Source organism: Gopherus flavomarginatus, unplaced genomic scaffold (genome assembly GCF_025201925.1).
Source record: "Gopherus flavomarginatus isolate rGopFla2 unplaced genomic scaffold, rGopFla2.mat.asm mat_scaffold_61_arrow_ctg1, whole genome shotgun sequence".
In the NCBI taxonomy this organism is placed as follows: Eukaryota; Metazoa; Chordata; order Testudines; family Testudinidae; genus Gopherus; species Gopherus flavomarginatus.
The window spans coordinates 1,094,912-1,113,118 of record NW_026115130.1 but is presented as its reverse complement, the minus strand read 5'-3'; the positions used below and the strand labels follow the sequence as shown (position 1 = coordinate 1,113,118).

At 49.9% G+C, this 18,207-nt stretch overlaps 1 protein-coding gene and 3 non-coding genes across 4 annotated transcripts in view; 2 read left to right on the top strand and 2 right to left on the bottom strand.

Moving 5' to 3' along the window:
• Window positions 1-18,207, top strand: part of LOC127042580 (zinc finger protein 560-like) — a 408,147-nt gene that overhangs the window by 21,640 nt on the left and 368,300 nt on the right. The gene's annotated exons all lie outside the window — the stretch shown is intronic.
• On the bottom strand, window positions 5,813-5,894 carry TRNAA-AGC (transfer RNA alanine (anticodon AGC)). The gene has a single exon. It is a non-coding gene; the product is annotated as a tRNA-Ala (tRNA).
• On the top strand, window positions 7,426-7,497 carry TRNAY-GUA (transfer RNA tyrosine (anticodon GUA)). The gene has a single exon. It is a non-coding gene; the product is annotated as a tRNA-Tyr (tRNA).
• TRNAA-UGC (transfer RNA alanine (anticodon UGC)) lies at window positions 13,971-14,042 on the bottom strand. The gene has a single exon. It is a non-coding gene; the product is annotated as a tRNA-Ala (tRNA).

The window sequence follows — 18,207 nt, the reverse complement described above, 5'->3', positions numbered from 1 at the left end:
CTTCCTTCAAGGGGGCCAGCAAAGTCAATGTGAATACGTTGCCACGGGTTTTCAGGCCAGTCTCATGGGTGTAGGGGTGCCCACTGGGGTGCATTCCTCATACCCTGACATGACATACAAGCTTTTGCTTTCTCTTCAATAGCACTGTCCAATCCAGGCCACCAAAAATAGCTTTGTGCAATTTCCTTCATGTGCACTATTCCACAGTGACTGGAATGTAGCTGTTCTAACATCTGTGATCTCAGTGGTGGTGGAATAATAACACGTCTCCCCCACAACAAACAACGGGATTGGACCGATAACTCCGTCCTCCTGGACATGTAGGTAACAAGGTTGGATGAGACCGGAAAGGTTTGTCGAGATTTTCCATGCATCACAGGTCCATAACTTGGGACAATACTGGGCCAACGCGAGTTGCCTTCTTTATCTGAGTAGCAGTGATGGGTGTATTCTCTACCTGATCAAAGTAGAAGATTTCCTTTTGGGCACTATCTTGATGTTTGATCGGCAAAGGCAACCTTGAGAGGCCATCTGCATTGCCGTGCAGAGTGGATTTCCGATATTTAATTTTATAAGTGTGTGCTGAAAGTAACAATGCCCAACGTTGCATACAACTAGCAGCTAATGGGGGAATGCCTGTGTAGGGTCCAAAAATTGACGTCAGAGGTCGATGGTCTGTGAGAAGAGTAAACTTTCGCCCAAACAGGTACTGATGAAACTTCCGAATTCCAGAAACAATTCCTAATGCCTCACGTTCGATTTGGGAGTAGTTAGTTTTTGCTTTGCTTAGAGTGCATGAAGCAAAAGCAATAGGTCTCTCTTCTCCAGAAGGCATAATGTGTGACACGACTGCTCCCATTCCATAAGGGGAGGCATCACAGGCAATTGTAGGGGTAAGGATGGATCAAAGTGCGTTAGAACTTCAGAATTTAGCAGTGCATCCTTAGCTTTGTTAAATGCAACATCACAGGCTTCAGTCCACTTCCAGGCCTTGTTCTGCCCCAGGAGCTCATGAAGTGGTTTTAGCAGTGTGGCTAACTGTGAGATGAACTTTCCATAATAGTTCAGTAGTCCTAGAAAGGAGTGCAGCTGGCTTACATTTCAAGGTGGGGGAGCCTCTACCATAGCTTTAACTTTTGCAGGGGCCTTATGAAGACCTGTGTCCCAAATATTCAACAGAGAGCTTGAAGAATTCACACTTGCCTTTGCGAAGTCGTAGGCCATACTCTTCCAGTCTTTGTAGGATAGCCTCTTAATTCTTTAAGTGATCCTCTTCATTCCTTCCAGTGACCAGGATATCATCCAGATAGCACTGAACTCCTGACAAGCCACACAAGATCTGGTCCATAGCCCTCTGGAACAGGGCGGGAGCAGACATTATTTCGAAGGGTAGGCGACAGTATCGATAAAGCCCCTTATGAGTCACAATAGTCAACAGATCTTAGGACTTGTAATCGACATGCATCTGTAAATATGCTTGACTCAGATCAATCTTACTGAACTTTTGTCTCCGAGCCAGGCCTGCGAAGAGGTCATCTATGCAGGGAAGAGGGTATTGCTCTGCACACAACACTGGGTTGACAGTGACTTTAAAATCACCGCAAATCTGGAGAGAGCCATCTTTCTTCACTATTGGAACGATAGGAGTGGCCCATGAGCTATGGGTAACTGGTGTTAGGACTCCATTGGTGACCAGGCGCTCCAGGTCTGTTTCGACTTTTGGCCTGATGGCATATGGCACAGTACAGGCTTTCAGATATTTTGGTGGACTATCAGGTTTAATGTTCAATGTCACAGTGATTCCCTTCATACGTCCCAAATCATCTCCAAAAACAGCAGCATGTTTCCTTAGTATAGGGGTTAGACTGGTTTCTTCTTTAGTCATCCAGTGCACTTCTGCCCAGGTCAGCTGAATCTGCCCAAGCCAAGACCTACCCATTAAGGCTGGGTAGTTACCTCTCGCCACAAACAGTGGCAATTTAGCAGCCTGTCCATTGAGCTCCACCTTAACATCAATAGTGCCCAACATGGGCACAACTTCTCCCGTATACGTCTTCAAAACAGTTTTTGTTGCCTTAAGGGAAGATGCTGTAGCTTTTCTTTATACACAGTTTCGGAGACCAGCGAGACGGCTGCACCGGTGTCCAGTTCCATGCGTATAGGTTTGCCATCCAATAACGGGGTTACCCCGTATTCACGTGTGCCCACCGCCAAAGACAAAACATGCAGTGGCACTTCCGCTTGCGATGAGGTGTCACCTTGATCATCCTGGGTCTGCTCTAGGGTATGCAGGGTTCCTCTTTTTGTCGGCCAGACCACAGGCCTCTTGTTCTTTTGTTTACAGGCACACTCAATGTGTCCCTTTTTGCCACAGTGTCGACACACCAGGTCCTTACACCAGCATTCTGATGCCTGGTGACCCGGCTTACCACAGCGGTAACGTTCCTGACTCTGCACAGTTTTGTGGGTAGGTTCTTGTGACACTTTTTGCAGCCTAGGGGATGCACCGATGTATTGCACCTCCCTTGTAGCCAGTTCCATGGATACAGCAATATCAACAGCCTTCTGTAATGTAAGCTGAGCCTCTGTCAGTAGGCACTTCCATATAGCTTCTCTGTAGAGGCCACACACTAACCTGTCACGCAGGGCATCATTTAACATCTCTTTAAATTCACAGTGTTCTGCTAGCTTTTTTAAAATTGCTACAAATTGTACAACTCTTTCATCTTCTTTTTGGTCTCTTTTGTGGAACCGATATCTTTCATCAACTACCAATGGTTTTGGGGAAAAATGGGACCCCAGGATTTCCACCATGTCACTGTAAGATTTAGTCTCAGGCTTAACAGGGTATAGTAAGCTGCGTAGCAGGGAGTAGGTTTTAGCTCCTACAACACTTAAGAATATGGGCACCTTCTTCTCTTCTGTAATGTCATTTGCAATAACCAAAAGCTCAAAACACTCAGTATACGCAGGCCACTGCTCTATATTCTCATCAAAAGGTTCCAGTGGCCCGGTCAGAGTAGCCATGATTTTTAGTTTCACTTTCTGTACCTTGACTTCTACTTCCTTGTGTTGCTGGAGCAGCACCGGAATCCCATCCTCGTCGCCACTTGTTATATCCTTGGGGGCAGCCGGTTTAGGAAGAAATCACTTGAGGCCAGACAGCAGACAGCTAACAAAACTACCATTTATTTACAGACACAGAGCTAACCCAACCGGCCGAAGCTGGCTGGGCTAACCCCTAATAATCTAACTAAGTTGCCATGGGAACAAAAACCATGACAACCAAATACAGAACAGTGGGCACCCTGCTGTGTGGGAGGGATCAAAGTAACCCAGACTCAGGGCTGGAACAGGCCCCTGATTGAGGGGGTGGCTGCATGGTTTACAGCGCCCTGATGTCTCAGACAATGTGTCTCTCCCAAAGCCTCAGATCTGCAACCCCAGAAGGCTCCTGCGCTGCCTCCGCTCCTTTCACCTTCTACAGCAAGGAGCAGCAGCAAGGGTCAGGGATGAGCCATAGGCACTAGGTGAGGGGCAGAGGCTTCAGGAGCCCAGAGTGTTTGCCTATCTGGGCATTTTGGCTGAGACCTCAGGGACACATTGTCAGGCAGAATCCTAGGCATCTGTATGAAAGGAGTATAAGGACGTAAGAGCAGCCAGACTGGGTCAGACTGGGTCCATCTCGCCCAGTGTCCTGTCTTCCCATAGCGGCCAAAGCCAGGTGCCCCAGAGGGAATGAACAGAACAGGTAATCATCAAGTGATCTATCCCCTGTCACCCGCTCCCAGCAAACAGAGACTAGGGACACCTTCCCTGCCCATCCTGGCTCAGAGCATGTCCTCCATGAATCGATTTTAGCTCTTTTTCTGAGCCCTGTTATAGTCTTGGCCTTCACAACATCCTCTGGCAAGGAGTTCCGCAGGTTGACTGTGCATTGTGTGAAAAAATACTTCCTTTTGTTTGTTTTAAACATGCTGCCTATTAATTTCATTTGGTGACCACAAGTTCTTGTGTTATGAGAAGGAATAAGTAACACTTCCTTATTTACTTTCTCCACACCAGCCATGACTTTATAGACCTCTATCATATCCTCCCTTAGTCATCTTTTCTCCAAGCTGAAAAGTCCCAGTCTTATTATTCTCTCCTCAGATGGCAGACACTCCATACCCCTTTCTGAACCTTTTCCAATACCAATACATCTTTTCTGAGATGGGGTGACCGTATCTGCATGCAGCATTCAAGATGTGGGCGTACTATGGATTTATAAAGTGGCAATAAGATTTTCTCTCTTATTTTCTATCCCTTTCCTAATGACTCCCAACATTCTGTTCGCTTTTTGCCGGCTGCTGCACATTGAGTGGATGTTTGCAGAGAACTATCCACAGTGACTCCAAGATCTCTCACTTGAGTTGCAACAGCTATTTGACATCCCATCGTTTTATATGTAGAGTTGGGATTATGTTTGCCAATGTGCATCACTTTGCATTCATCAGCATTGAATTTCATCTGCCATTTTGCTGCCCTTTCACCCAGTTTTGTGAAATCTCTTATTAGCTCCTCACAGGCTGCTTCGCACTTAACTATCCTCAGTAGTTTTGGATCATCTGCAAATGTTGTCACCTCGCTGTTTAGCAGATCATTTATCAATATGTTGACTAGTCCTGGTCCCAGTACAGACACCACTAGTTACCTGTTTGCATCCTGAAAACTGACCATTAATTCCTACCCTTTGTTTCCTAGCTTTTAACCAGTTATTGATCCACGTGAGGACCTTCCAGAGGTGAAAGTAAGTCAGTCCAGTCCAGTATGGGATACCGACAAGAGCAGGTATGGTGTGCCAGCCCGGCCCGGCTTCCCCAGGCTGGTGATTTAAAGGGCCCAGGGCTCCCTGCAGTGGCCGGAGCCCCGGGCCCTTTAAATCGTCTCCCAAGCCCCCCTGCCGGAGCCCCGGGGAGCAAATCACTGCCGTGGATGCTGCTCTCTCCTGCGCTACGAACACAGAGCAGGGGCGGCGGGAGCTTCCTTATAGTGGGGGGGGCACCGTTGTCTGAACTGTGGCACTCCCATGACGCCCCTTCCTCAAGGACCCACACTCACACCACCCCTCCCCCCGATGCCACACCCACAGAACGCCTCTTCCCCCCCTAAGACTCCACCCTTCCCCCCACTCCATCACTGGTCCTAACAGCTGGTAAACAGTGGTGGAGCCACAGCCCTCTAACCCCCTGTTCCAGCACCCCTGACACAGAGCTAAGCAGGCAGCAGTATGTGTGTGTGTGTGTGTGTGTGTGTGTGACAGAGGCTGCTGTGCTGGCCTGAGCCAGTGAGGGAAGCAGGGGCTGATGTTGGGGCTGTCTCCCTCCCCCTGCCTCAGGACTGGTTGCTTGCAGCAGCTGTCTGGACTTAGAGACAGTGTGCCCACACATTCACTCTCCCCCTACACACACAAACACACTCTGTACCCCACCAGGCACATTGCAGTTGAAAAGCAGCTGGCAATCTAGTAGGATTCCCATGGAACAATGGGATAGAGAAACCTGCATCATGTGATGCTGTACCAGCCATGAGGTCTTGCAAACCCTTCCCAAAACACCTGCAGCCAGTTGCACAGCTACCCACAATGCACTGCTCTCTGTGGCCATCCAAGATTCTAGCCTGGATGTGCTCTGGTGACACAAGGGGCATAGTGTGGACATGCAACAGCTGTTTAAGTAAAACACTTTAAAGCCACATTACCCAATAGTGTAGACATAGCTTGAGAGTGAGACAAGACCCAGCTCCCTTGAAACTAAAGAAGCACAACTTCCCCCATAGTTGACAGGATTTGAACCTGTGCAGAGAAATCCCAATGGATTGCTAGTCCATCACCTTAACCACTCAGCTATAACTACTTGCTTGAGATGGGTCTCTCACTACACTCTAGTTCTGTTCTCAATCTGTGATCAATTCCATTTGTTCCCTCAGACCAGCTTCCACAACACACACACTGCTGTGCCATTGTGTAAGTGTGTCCATGGCTGAACTGCAAGAATTCCTGCTCATTTCCCTTCTGGCTGGAGCATGAGGAGGGTGTTTTTGTGGTCAATGACGTTCCTGTAGATTGTTGTCCATTTCCTGCCTTGATCATTCAGACAGTTCCTTTACCATCATATCCCCAGCACATCAGGGATTGCAATAGCAGAGGGTAGGTTTTCTCCTGGGCACTGAGCTTTGCTAGGGGATTGGTGGCTCCTTTCTTCCTCACCCTGGAGTAAACTCAGCTATTTATTCCATCCTTGATGTTTCAAGGAATAACAAGAGATGACCGAGGAAAGAGGTGGACAGGGCGGGTCTTAGGGAAGGGGCAGAGAGGTGTGGGTGGTGGACAGGGCAGGTCAGGGGAGGGGGTAGAGAGATGTGAGTGCTGGGCAGGGTGGGTCTCAGGGGAGAAGCAGAGAGGTGCAAGTGGTGGGCAGGGCTGGTCTTAGGGGAGGGGGCAGAGAGGTTTGGGCAGGGTGAGTCTCAGGGGAAGGGCAGAGAGGTGGGGGCAGCAGACAGGCCTTGGGGTAGGGGGTGGAGAGGCACAAGGAGGCCTTCGGGCAGGAGAGGAGCAAGCGAAAGGTGGACCAGCAGGCCTCAGCCAAAGAGGAAGAGCAGGGGTGGGAAGTGGCCAAATGAGAGTGAGAGCGGAGCACAGGTGGGGCCTCAGAGGGAGGAGAATGAGTCAGTGGGTGGAGTGGGCAGGGCCACCCAGAGGATTCAGAGCCTGGGGCAAAACAATTTTGGGGGCCCTTTCCATAAAAAAAGTTGCAATACTCTAGAATACTATATTCTCATGGGGGCCCTGCAGGGCCTGGGGCAAATTGCCCCACGTGCCGCCCCTCTGGGTGACCCTATCCTCAGCCTCTCCTTGTAAGTCCCCTGCCCCCTAATCATTTTTATTGCCCTCCCCTAGACTCAATCCAACTTGTTTCTGTAGTGGGAGGGCGAAAACTGGACGCAATGCTCCAGATGTGGCCTCACCAGTGCCGAATAGAGGGGAATAATCACTTCCCTTGATCTGCTGGCAATGCTCCTTCTAATCCAGCCCAGTAGGACCAGTTACCCATATTGAATGCAGACCCAGCAATATTTGATCAATTGGTTAGTGTCCATTCAGGAGGTTCTTTCCTACCTATTCATAAATAATGAAGATGCTCTAAGCAGAGGGGAGAGAGCTGTCCCGCCCGTGTAGTTAATCCATCTCCCCGAGAGGTGGTAGCTAAGTCACTGGGGGAATCTATGTGGGTGGGTGTGCAAACTGTGGTGTCTCCATGCATCTATAAGTTTAATGAAACCCCATTTTTAAAAGCACTGTGGTCTGGGAAGAGAACGGGAGATCTCTGACGCAGGGCCTGTCCTTCAAACTCTTTAAAATCACTGACTTACTTTCACAGCAATCATGGGGGTATAGCTCAGTGGTAGAGTGTTTGACTGTAGCTCAAGTAGTCCTTGGTTCAGATCCAAGTGCCCTCTTCCTTCAACAAAAGTTATTGCATTTCTGTTATGTTCACGAGTTCCACTGAGTAAGGATCCCTGAAATGAATGCGAACACTCAATATTTTCCTGTGCAAATGCATAAAAACCTAGCAAACATGTGCCTCCACTGAAATCAGTTCCAATCCTCTAAAGGATTAAAGAATCCTTATTGAGGTTGCAGGAAAAAACCATCCCGATGTGTAGAAAGAATAGTAAATATGGCAGGCGGCCAGCTTGGCTTAACAGTGAAATCCTTGCTGATCTTAAACGCAAAAGAGAAGCTTACAAAAAGTGGAAGACTGGACAAATGACCAGAGAGGAGTATAAAAATATTGCTTAGGCATGCAGGAGTGAAATCAGGAAGGCCAAATCACACTCGGAGTTGCAGCTAGCAAGAGATGTTAAGAGTAAGAAGAAGGGTTTCTTCAGGTATGTTAGTAACATGAAGAAAGTTAAGTAAAGTGTGGGCCCCTTACTGAATGAGGGAGGTAACTTAGTGGACAGAGGATGTGGAAAAAGCTAATGTACTCAATGCTTTTTTTGCCTCTGTCTTCACAAATAAGGTCAGCTCCCAGACTGCTGCACTGGGCAGCACAGTGTGGGGAGAAGGTGACCAGCCCTCTGTGGAGAAAGAAGTGGTTTGGGACTATTTAGAAAACTGAAGACCAGCACATGCCCATGGGGCTGGATGTGCTGCATCCGAGGGTGCTAAAGGAGTTGGCGGATGTGATTGCAGAGCCATTGGCCATTATCTTTGAAAACTCATGGCAATCGGGGGTGGTCCCGGATGACTGGAAAAAGGCTACTGTAGTGCCCATCTTTAAAAAAGGGAAGAAGGAGGATTTGGGGAACTACAGGCCAGTCAGTCTCACCTCAGTTCCTGGAAAAATCATGGAGCAGGTCCTCAAGGAATCAATTCTGAAGCACTTAGAGGAGAGGAAAGTGATCAGGAACAGTCAGCATGGATTCACCAAGGGCAAGTCATGCCTGACTAACCTAATTGCCTTCTATGAGGAGATAACTGGGTCTGTGGATGAGGGGAAAGCAGCGGATGTTTTATTCCTTGACTTTAGCAAAGCTTTTGATGTGGTCTCCCACAGTATTCTTGCCAGCAAGTTAAAGTATGGGCTGGATGAATGGACTGTAAGGTGGTTAGACAGCTGGCTAGATTGTCAGACTCAATGGGCAGTGATCAAAGGCTCCATGTCTAGTTGGCAGCCAGTTTCAAGCAGAGTGCCCCAAGGGTTGGTCCTGGGACCAGTTTTGTTCAATATCTTCATTAATGATCTGGAGAATGGCGTTTACTGCACCCTCAGCAAGTTTGCAGATGACACTAAACTGGGAGGAGTGGTAGATATGCTGGAGGGTAGGGTTAGGATACAGAGGGACCTAGACAAATTAGAGGACTGGGGCAAAAGAAACCTGATGAGGTTCAACGAGGACAAGTGCAGAATCCTGCACTTAGGACAGAAGAATCCCATTCACTGTTACAGACTAGGGACTGAATGGTTAGGAAGCGGTTCTGCAGAACAGGACCTAGAGATTACAGTAGACGAGAAGCTGGCTATGAGTCAACAGTGTGCCCTTGTTGCCAAGAAGGCTAACGGCATTTTGGGTTGTATAAGTAGGGGCATTGCCAGCAGATCGAGGGATGTGATCATTCCCCTCTATTCGACATTGGTGAAGCCCCGTCTGGAGTACTGTGTCCAGTTTTGGGCCCCACACTACACGAAGGATGTGGAAACCTTGGAAAGAGTCCAGCAGATGGCAACAAAAATGATGAGGGGTCTGGAGCACATGACTTATGAGGAGAGGTTGAGGGAACTGGGCTTGTTTAGTCTGCAGAAGAGAAGACTGAGGGGGGATTTGATAGCTGCTTTCAAGTACCTGAAAGGGGGTTCCAAAGAGGATGGATCTAGATTGTTCTTTATGGTACCTGATGACAGAACAAGGAGTAATGGTCTCAAGTTGCAACGAGGAACGTTTAGGTGGAATATTAGGAAAAAACTTTTTCACAAGGAGGGTGGTGAAGCACTGGAATGGGTTACCTAGGGAGGTGGTGGAATCTTCTTCCTTAGAGGTTTTTAAGGTCAGGCTTGACAAAGCCCTGGCTGGGAAGATTTAGTTGGGGATTGGTCCTGCCTTGAGCAGTGGATTGGACTAGATACCTCCTGAGGCCCCTTCGAACCCTGATATTCTATGATTATATGATTAAATGTTCTGATGGTCTCTCCTGGCCATAAAATCGACTCATTTCTGAAAAACTGAGTGTAGCATTGGGAGCAGCGTCTGATGTTTTACTGTCTAGCCAACTTGCTTCCTAGAACGAACGCTCCTTGAGTGTGATGATTCACAGGGAGTAGCTCAAACCTCCAAAGTGCCTGGCCAGGGGCAGGACATTGGCACAGCAAGGGAGGGGTGTGGCAGTGACATCACAAAGGCCTTTTGCAGGACCTCACACTATTGGTAAAAGACTACTGGTGGGGAGGTGGTGACCTCACAGAGAGATGCTGACATCAGACAGGCAGGACAGGGGCGAGGGGCCAGGGAAACCTCAGAGACCACCTTGCTTCAGCAAGTCTCCTTCTCCAGGTCTCTCTTTGAAGACTGAGAGAGTATTCGGGGTCACGGACGTGAGCGCCAGGAGGAACCTCTTTCGAGTTTTCTCCTTCTCTTGTAGTGATTTTACTAGAAAACAGCCATCCCTGTTTAGAAGGTAAAAGCCTCCTGGAGGTTTGAAACCTGTTCAGTCTGATCCATCTGGTGACAGTTGAATTCTGGGCATGGAAAACACGAGCTTAAGGAGGCAGAATTTTATTCCACAGCTGGGATTTTGTCCCTTAGAATCAGTGGGGACATAAGGGTTTGTCCTTTTTATTTCACCTTTTCCTCCATCCCTCCCTCCTCCTTTCTCTTCTTCTCTTGCTTCTTTTCTCCTTTTTCCTATTCCCCTCCCAACACCAGGAGGTATGCTTGTGTGTGTGTGTGTTGCGAGGGAATGCTCTGCAGCTCCCACTGTGGAAGGTTCAGCCAAAAATGTGGGGCTGAAATATTGCTCGGGCAGTGATCCCCACCAGTGACCTGGGCCGTCCTTCGGGCTCTCTGGTGAGAACCCTCAGCCTCCCGTCCTCAGTCTCTACCCTGATTGGCTGAGCAGGGGGTTATTGACAGGGAGGAGACTCAGGTCCTTGTTGTTCTCTTTTAAGATCAAGGAAATAAGTCAGAACCAGTTCTATGTTTGATGAATTTTGCTGCTTCTCTGCATTAATGGTCTCTGAGCAGTTCATGATTCTCTCTAACATTGCAGTTCTCCTCAAATACTTGCTGAATAATTACTGTCACTATTGTTGGTCTGGAGCTCATCTGAGAACACTTTATTCAGGTCATTCAATGTCTGAAATTCAAGATCCGATGGTTATTTTGAAAATCAGGGCTCTTGTGTCCTATTCCCAACTCTGCCACCGACTGCCTGTGTGACCTAAGACAAGTCAATTCTCCTTTCTCAGCCTTAGCTTCTCCCTCTTTCAAGTAGGGATAATAATGATCCGCTCCTACCTACCTCATGGTGCGTGGAGGCAGCGCTGGTTCTAGGTCTTTTGCTGCCCAAAGCAAAACAAAATTTTGGCTTCCCCCACCCCATCCCTGCCCCCCCCTACTCCCCTGCTGCCCAAGCCCTGGGCTTTCCCTCCCCACCTGCACCCCCTGGCACCCCAGCTCTGGGCCTCCCCCCAACCGCATCCCCCTGCTGTCCCAGCCCTGGGCTGTCCCCCCACACACACCCCGTGTTGCCCCAGCTCTGGGCTCTCCTCTCCCCGCCTCCAGTGCTCCCAAACCCACACACACTCCTGCCGCCTCAGCTCTGGGGTCTGCCCCCTCCACCCGCACCCCCTGCCGCCCCAGCCCAGCCTGACTGGCTGTGTGACCTTAGACAAGTCAATTCTTTTTCTCAGCCTGAGCTTCTCCATCTTTCAAGTAGGGATAGTAATGATCTGCTCCTACCTACCTCACGGTGGGTGGAGGATGGGGATCCATTGGAGAGTATCACTAAGAATAGTGCATAATATAAGGTGTCCTATCACGTTTACTCAGAGCAGATTAACACATAATAGAATAGCTGAAATAGTCTATTTGATTTGTATGTTTTTATTTTGAAATTGTTAAAAGCAGCAACGACGTAGCTCAGACTGAAGCATCTTATCTAATGTTTGAGATCTAAGTGTCTCCTCTTTGTGTGCGAGGAGACAATTTAACACACTGTGACAAACAGGAGATGCTTTTGTTTTGCAACAAAATACTTTTGCAAAGAACTTTCATCCCACTTGTTATGATTTTGAGAAACAAACTGGTTTAGTCTGAATGGGATTTTCTGACAGAAACAGTTTCAATGAAATTTCCCCACCATCTCGATTCCTGGGCTCTATCCCTACCTCTAAGAGGACAGGGAGGGTTTGTCTGTTAGAACAGGAGTCAGGACTGGTGGCTTCTCTTTCTGGCTCTGCCACCGCCTTTCTGTGTATGCCCTTGGGTGGGTCACTTCCCTTCTCTGGACCTCAGGCTCCTCCCCGTCTGTCCAATGGGAACAGGGACAGTTCTCGAACTCTGGGCAGTTGTGAGCCTGAGTGAGATAAGGGGTGTTAAAGCCCTCTGTGAAGGAGAAAGGGGAGTTTCACAGTGTTTAGCACCAAGGAATTCTAAAGTTTGCTAAAGTGTCTAGTCTGTGGAAACAATAAATGGTCGGGCCCTAACTTTTTAAAAGCCCATTCAGGGATGTGAGTCCCTGTCTTTTCGGTACCTCGGGTTCTTTGCCAGAAGGAGAGAAGAGGTTCCTGCCTCCGTTTTTGTGGCCTAAACAAACCCGGTGTTGTGGCCCAGTTCTCATCTGAGATCTCTGAAAAAGAACATCTTCCCACCCATGAACAAGACAGGACCTAACATGCTAGTTACATTTTAATAAGACCAAAGCCTCCTCAAACCCGGTGTCACAATCACTGGAATGATTTTGCCTTGATATTTTACCAGTCGCAGACACAAAGCGAGTCAAATTACAGTTTCTCTTCAGAGTCAGTGCACACACAAGAATCCGGAGGCTTTTAATTCCTTAGGTTCTGCTGCCATTTCATTTCTGTCCTCTTCCAAGATTTATCATTGTGCAAATCAATGTTTGGCCTTGGGAGTGTCCCCTCTGGTCCTGCCTGCCGCCTATGGGAAATTAAAAGGGGCCAGAGATCCCTGCCGCCGCCACCACCACCAGCACAAGGGGGCTAAGGCAGTTTTCTGCTCGCCCTCGCTCCGTGTGGCATGCCACCCCCAGAAGCAGCTGGCACGTCTCTGTAGTCCCTGAGGTGTGGGGGGGTCTCCCCGAGTGCCAACTCTGCCTACTGTGGCAATGGGAGCTGTGGGGTAGAGTCTGCTGGCAGTGGTGCACAGAGACACTCCCAGCCCTCCTGGTTGGAGGCTGCTTCTAGAGAGGGGTGCACATTGCTTTTGGGAAATGCTTGAGGTAAATGCTGCACCCCTCACCCTCCCCTGCACCCCTCACACCCTGCTCCAACTCAAACCCCATATCCACACCCAAACTCCCTCCAAGACGCTGCCCACCACACCCACTCCTGCACCCCAACCCTCTGACTGAGCCCAGACCCTGCACTCAGAGTCTTTCCCAGAGCCCAACTCCTCTCCCTCCCACACCCAAACTCCCTCCCAGAGCCTCACACAGGTGTGGGGTGGGGCAGGACTTGGTCCCAATCTGGGAACCACCAAAAATTATACAAACCTGCCAGCTCTGTCCAGCCCAACCTTCTGCTGATGCACCTCAGCCCACACCCATGCAGGGTTTGAAGCTTTCATTGCTTAAATTCCAGGACACTGAGGGATTTCAGCTCCCCTTTGCCCAGGGGGAACCTTCACCTCACTCCCAACCAGGTTCTTGTCCATGGGATCACTGTAGGGGGGCTGGGTCCCTCTGGGTCTTTTCTCTCTCTAGGACAGGCCAGGGTGCAATAACTGGGGCATCTGAGCACCCAGGACCTTCTGTGGGGCTGCCATTCCCCTTCCCCTTCTGTGGTCCCATCTGTCACTGACTCCAGCCTTTTTTCTATCCATCGTCAGCACCATCTCAAGCCAGCTGCACCCGCCTCAAAAAGTCAGTGTCCCCTGGTGGGTGTAAATCACTGACCACTCTCCTCTCTGAGCACTGACTGCCCCTCTGTTTCCTTGCCTCTCTGGCTGTGCAGATGGGATCTTTCCCTCCAGTGCTGGAGGATTCTCCCTTCTCATCTACCATTGTCCCAAGCAGCACAGCGGGTGGGAATCTTAAACATACTGAGGTGACTAAGGAGCAGAAACTCCCCCAGGACCTTCCATGCAATTGTCCCTTGCCCCTCACTGAGCAGGTTTGAAGCTCGGGCAGGGAGCCTGGTGGGCCACATCCCCTCTGGGCATGAGCAAAGCAGCAGGATGAAAAAAGAACCTGGAGATGCTAGGGATTGAACCCAGGGCCTCATACATGCAAAGCATATGCTCTACCACTGAGCTATACCCCCACCCTGGGCAAATCCCTGCTCTGAGGGCCAAACCTGCTGTCCTGGAGGTTGGTGGCTCATGGGGGACACTTTGCGGCAGGGCCGGATTCTACACAGCAGAGGAGGAGAGAGAGTGCATGCCCTGGACCCAGGGTGCAGCGATACAAGACTCAGCCCTCATACTGCATTGGCTGAGTGCAGGGGTGAGAGTAACTTACAGGACTTACCGGTACTGCAGGAGTCCTGAGGGGGCGTGGTCTCATCCAGAAGAGGCGTGACCTCTCAAGAGTTAAAGGCCCTGGGGAACCAGCTGTGGCTGGGAGACCCAGAGCCTTTAAATCAACCAGAGGCTCCTAGCTGAAGAGGGGGCTGGGAGCCCCCCGGGGCTCATGGGGCAAATTAAAGGGCCTAGGCCTCCAGCCACCAGGAGAACCCTGAGCTTTGTGGGACTGGGGCAGGGATTTAAAGGGCCCAGAGCTCCTGCCGCTGAGGGGAGCCCCGAGCCCTTTCAATCCCAGCCCCAGCCCGGTCACCAGAGCCGCGGCCAGGATTCAAAGGACTCTGGGCTGCCTGCAGCGGCGTGGAGCTCTGAGCCCTTTAAATCTCAGCTGCAGCTGGGATTTAAAGGGCTCTAGGCTGCCCGCAGCTGCGGGGAGCTCTGAGTCCTTTCAATCCCGGTCCCAGCCCGGCCGCCGGAGCCCTGGCCGTGGGCAGTCCAGAGCCCTTTCAATCCCTGCCATGGACACCGGTGCAGTCCAACACGGCGTACTGGCTCTTGCCGGTATGCCATACCAGACTGGACAGGCTTACTTTCACCTCTGGGTGGGTGGGTGGTGCTGCAATCCCCTGCTAGAAAGTAATGGTGGTGGGGGACTCTGTGAGCAGCTCAATACCCAACCCTGGTGGCAGACGCAGTGTGGGGGACTCCAGGTGTTTCTAGGATCCACTATTTCCACCTGCCTGTAAAATCCAGCTTTCCCCAGCACATTCACTGCAGTGCAATTGGGTCAGTGTTTCCATGGCTGCACAGCAAAGAATGGCTCCCAGTTTCCTCTCTATCTGCAGCAGGATTAGTCTGTGTCGGTGGTTAATGAGGTGGATCTTGTAGATTGTTATTCATTCCCCACCTTGATAATTCAGACAGTCCCTTTCCTACTCAAATCCCCAGTACCTCAGTGACCCTGGTAGCAGAGGTTGGGTTTTCCCTGAGGGCCTGAGATTTTCAGGGGTCTTTTTCCCTCCAGCTGGAGTGAACTCAGCTTTTCCCCATCCCAGACATTCCATGAAATGACAACAGCAGCATAAAGAAAGAGGGGAGGGAACATCTCACGGCCAGGGCTGGATGTGCCCAGGGCCCCCTGCTTGGCCATTGTTTCCATGGAATTTGGCCCCCTGCTTTGCACAAGGGACAGAGAAAGATCTTGCTGTTCCTGTGTCTGTGCAAAGAAAATTGTGCTTCTGTATGAAAGAGAGGTGGGAAATGGCCCCATGATGGGACAATATCCTCAGGATTTAGACCTAAGGACTCAGGTTGAGAACTGATTTAACTCCACTCATCTGGGATTTAACAAATTCCCTTCCACAGAGACACTGGGAACTTGAGACCTTGATCCAGACTCTGCAGCTTCAGGCTGCTTTAACTCCTGGTAAAAACCTGAACTTGATTCCAAGAAGGGAGAGAGGAGAAGCCTGAAGTTGCCTTTGGTCCAAGGCTGGGATCTCCTGGATGGGTAGAAACGTCCTTCCCTGCTACCAGGGGACAGCAGCTACTGGAGACATAGCAGAGCTCAGAGGAAGGGGGGTTGTTGAATGCACTTTATGTGCACAGGACCCCACTAACTCTAAATCCTCCACTCTAGCAGGAACTTAGAAAGTCAGACCTCGGTCAATGGCAGGACTGGGCTTTGAAAAAGAGATTCGTTTTTCCTCCCCGTCATGAGAAAGAAAGTAAGAGCTGGCAGCTCTGGTGCAGAAAACCACTTTTTCCTCTGGCTGCAGAGCTTCCAACCAGGCACAGACGACTGGTGTCTCCTGAAGGGGCGGGCACAATGTCAAGGTTCAGCCCCATCCCCTTGCAATCAACAGCCCCCCCAGCTGTGAACAGTGCAGGGAGAGGAAGCAGCAAAGGCAGCCCCTCTCCACTCACCCCTGCAGCAGCTGCTTTGCAGGGAGGGGGCCTGGCAGCACCACATGATGCAGCAGGCGATAGCTAACCCAGGTGGGGCACATGACCCCACACACGCCCTCTGCAAGTGTTGCCTCTGAAATTAGGAACACTGGTGAGTTCAGGGCACAGCTGCACACCCAGAAGAAAGCCCAACACAACATACCCAGGGTGAAGGGGGTGCTAACACCTGGCATCAAACCAGAAACCTTTAGATCTTCAATCCAATGCACTCCCAGCTGAGCTACTTTGGCAATGACCAGGCCCACCAGGAAGGCTTAATACATGAACCGCAGCACATGCTGGGAAGATTTAAATCTGGATGTCACAACACAGGAGCCAAGCAGTGGACTTGGCCTGGAGGGGCAGGCTGGGGTTTCCTATATCCCTTTCACTCAAGCCAGCACCTGCCCCCTCACAAGCTGTCACTGGCACCCCCAGGTCGGCAAGAAAGGAGCAGCGGTTCTCACTGGAACAACCTCACCCACAGCTCGCAGGCTCCTCCCAAGCCTAAAACAGAAAACCATCTTTCCAGAAAGCAGCTGATTAGGACTCATCATTCTCAATAGAACATCTCTCCAGTCAACAATGGCAAATGCAAGATGGACATCACTTGCTATTTTAGCACTTGGAAATGTCATCAGCTAGTCTCTGGATCTCTCGAATGCTGCGCTTCAGCTCATGGGGGAAAGGTGAGAGAAGCGACCTTTCAACTAAAGGCCTGGGGTTAACATCCTAACGCTGTCTCCTACTGTAACAATACTTAATACTGGCCAGCCCTGTGCTAGTGGCAGTTCCATTGCTAGGTGTTAGTACAGTTCAGTTACTGTCAAAATTAAAAAGTTTCTATATGCTTAGAGGAAATGAATTTGTTTGATTTGCTTATATGTGGTATGAATAAATACAGGTTTACAGAACCTAGCCTGCAAATTTATCATCTTATATGACAGAGAAAATCATACATTGAAATCATGAACTGAGCTACAAATGCAATGAAAAATAAGATATTCAAAATTTTAACATGGAGGGGGCACCGAAGACACGTCTTACCTGGGGTGCCACTTGGTCTAGGGCAGACCCTGTCAGGGAGAACAGGAGTTAGAGTCACATGTCTATTTTCAGGCTGTAATCTGTGGGCACCCTGCTTTGGGGGAGGGATCGCGGTAACCCAGACTCAGGGCTGGAACAGGCCCCTGATTGAGGGGGTGGCTGCATGGTTTACAGCGCTCTGATGTCTCAGACAAAGTGTCTCTCCCAAAGCCTCAGATCTGCATCCCCAGAAGGCTCCTGCACTGCCTCCGCTCCTTTCACCTTCTACAGTAAGGAGCAGCAGCAAGGGTCAGGGATGAGCCATAGGGCACTAGGTGGGGGGCAGAGGCTTCAGGAGCCCAGAGTGTTTGCCTGTCTGGGCATTTTGGCTGAGACATCAGGGACACATTGTGAGGCAGAATCCCAGGCATCTGTATGAAAGGAGCATAAGGACGTAAGAGCAGCCAGACTGGTTCAGACTGGGTCCATCTCGCCCAGTGTCCTGTCTTCCCATAGCGGCCAAAGCAGGTGCCCCAGAGGGAATGAACAGGACAGGTAATCATCAAGTGATCTATCCCCTGTCACCCGCTCCCAGCAAACAGAGACTAGGGACACCTTCCCTGCCCATCCTGGCTCAGAGCATGTCCTCCATGAATTGATTTAGCTCTTTTTCTGAGCCCTGTTATAGTCTTGGCCTTCACAACATCCTCTGGCAAGGAGTTCCACACTTTGACTGTGCATTGTGTGAAAAAATACTTCCTTTTGTTTGTTTTAAATGTGCTGCCTATTAATTTCACTTGGTGACCCCTAGTTCTTGTGTTATGAGAAGGAATAAGTAACACTTCCTTATTTACTTTCTCCACACCAGCCATGATTTTATAGACCTCTATCATATTTCCCTTTGGTCATCTTTTCTCCAAGCTGAAAAGTCCCAGGCTTATTATTCTCTCTTCATATGGCAGACACTCCATACCCCTTTCTGAACCTTTTTCC